Consider the following 2,700-nt stretch of genomic DNA (forward strand, 5'->3'; position numbering starts at 1 on the left):
AGTAATGAGATCAAAGCCATAATAAAAGTCTCCCAGCAAAGAAAAGCCCAAGACCCAATGGCTTCACTGCTGAATTTTACCAAACATTTAAAGAAGGACTAATACCATTCCTACTCAGACTATTCCAAAAAATACAAGGCCAGTATTACCCTGATACCAAAACCAGACAAAGATACATCAGAAAAAGAAAACTACAGGCCAATATGTCTGATGAACATTGATGCAAAAAATCTTCAACAAAATACTAGCACACTAAATTCAATAACAGTTAAAAAGATCATGATCAAGTGGGATTCATCCTAGGGATGCAAGGATGTTTCAACATATGCAAATTAATCAATGTGCTACATCATATCAACAGAATGAAGGACAAAAATCATATGATCATTTCAATTGATGCTGAAAAAGCATTTGATAAAATTCAACATCCCTTCATGATAAAAAAAAAAAAAAACTTAAAAAAATTGGGTCTAGCGGACTGGAGCGCAGGCCCGGCCCAGCAGCACCCCCCAGGTAGACTGGGGCGAGGCCGTGCTGGCACAAGGTGAGCCCACTGCTGGAACATCCAGTCGTGGATAAAAATGAGCTGGTTCAGAAGGCCAAACTGGCCGAGCAGGCTGAGTGATATGATGACATGGCAGCCTGCATGAAGTCTGTAACTGAGCAAGGAGCTTAATTATCCAATGAGGAGAGGAATCTTCTCTCAGTTGCTTATAAAAATGTTGTAGGAGCCCGTAGGTCATCTTGGAGGGTCGTCTCAAGTATTGAACAAAAGACGAAAGGTGCTGAGAAAAAAACAGCAGATGGCTCAAGAATACAGAGAGAAAACTGAGACCGAGCTAAGAGATAGCTGCAATGATGTACTGTCTCTTTTGGAAAAGTTCTTGATCCCCAATGCTTCACAAGTGAGAGCAAATTCTTCTATTTGAAAATGAAAGGAGTTCACTGCCATTACTTGGCTGAGGTTGCCGCTGGTGATGACAAGAAAGGGATTGTGGATCAGTCACAACAAGCATACCAAGAAGCTTTTGAAATCAGCAAAAAGGAAATGCAACCAACATATCCTATCAGACTGGGTCTGGCCCTTAACTTCTCCGTGTTCTATTATGGCGTTCTGAATTCCCCAGAGAAAGCCTGCTCTCTTGCAAAGACAGCTTTTGATGAAGCCATTGCTGAACTTGATACATTAAGTGAAGAGTCGTACAAAGACAGCACACTAATAATGCAATTACTGAGAGACAACTTAACATTGTGGACATCGGATACCCAAGGAGATGAAGCTGAAGCTGGAAAAGGAGGGGAAAATTAACCGGCCTTCCAACTTTTGTCTGCCTCGTTCTAAAATTTACACAGTAGACCATTTGTCATCCATGCTGTCCCACAAATAGTTGTTTACAATTTATGACAGGTTTATGTTACTTCTGTTTGAATTTCTATATTTCCCACATGGTTTTTATGTTTAATATTAGGGGAGTAGAGCCAGTTAACATTTAGGGAGTTATCTGTTTTCATCTTAAGGTGGCCAATATGAGGATGTGGAATTTTTATACAAGTTATAAATGTTTGGCATAGTATTTTTGGTACATTGTGGCTTTACAATGGCCAGTGTTAAAACTGCTTCCACGTCTAAGCAAAGAAAACTGCCTACATATTGGTTTGTCCTGGTGGGGAACAAAAGAGATCATTGGTTCCAGTCACAGGTGTAGTAATTGTGGGTACTTTAAGGTTTGGAGCACTTACAAGGCTGTGGTAGAAACAGATATCCCATGGATACTACATGTTAAACCATGTATATCTGTGGAACACTCAATCTCAATGTGCATACCCTTGACTACAGCTGCAGAAGTGTTCCTTTAGACAAAGCTGTGACCCATTTTACTCTGGATAAGGGCAGAAATGGTTCACATTCCATTATTTGTAAAGTTACCTGCTGTTAGCTTTCATTATTTTTGCAACACTCATTTTATTTGTATTTAAATGTTTTAGGCAACCTAAGAACAAATGTAAAAGTAAAGATGCAGGAAAAATGAATTGCTTGGTATTCATTACTTCATGTATATCAAGCACAGCAGTAAAACAAAAACCCATGTATTTAACTTTTTTCTAGGTTTTTTGCTTTTGTGATTTTTTTTGATACTTGCCTAACATGCATGTGCTGTAAAAATAGTTAACAGGGAAATAACTTGAGATGATGGCTACCTTTTTTTAATGTCTTATGAAATTTTCATGAACAATCCAAACATAATTGTTAAGAACACGTGTATGAAATTCATTTAAGTGGAATAAAAGTTTTACGAATGGAAAAAAAAACAACTGGGTATAGATGAGACATACCTCAACAAAATAAAAGGCATATATGACAGACCCACAGCTAGAATCATATTGAACAGGAAAAACTGGAAGCCTTTCTTCTAAGATCTGGAACAAGACAGAGATACTCACTTTCACTATTATTCAACACAGTACTGAAATTCCTAGCTACAGCAATCAGACAACAGAAAGAAAGGGCACCCAAAGAAAGGAAGAAGTCAAATTTTTCTTGTTTGCAGGTGATATAATCTTGTATTTGCAAAAACCTAAAGATTTCACCACAAAACTATTGGAACTGAAAAACAAATTCAATAAAGTGGCAGAGTACAAATCAACATACAAGAATCAGTAGCATTTCTATATGCTAACAGCAAACAATCTGAAAAATAA

The 2,700-nt window shown here is 37.6% G+C and overlaps 1 pseudogene; it reads left to right on the forward strand.

Moving 5' to 3' along the window:
* Positions 1-579: 579 nt before the first annotated feature.
* On the forward strand, positions 580-2,313 carry LOC129490237 (14-3-3 protein zeta/delta-like; annotated as a pseudogene).
* Positions 2,314-2,700: the final 387 nt, after the last annotated feature.

Source organism: Symphalangus syndactylus, chromosome 9 (assembly GCF_028878055.3).
Source record: "Symphalangus syndactylus isolate Jambi chromosome 9, NHGRI_mSymSyn1-v2.1_pri, whole genome shotgun sequence".
Classification (NCBI taxonomy): Eukaryota; Metazoa; Chordata; class Mammalia; order Primates; family Hylobatidae; genus Symphalangus; species Symphalangus syndactylus.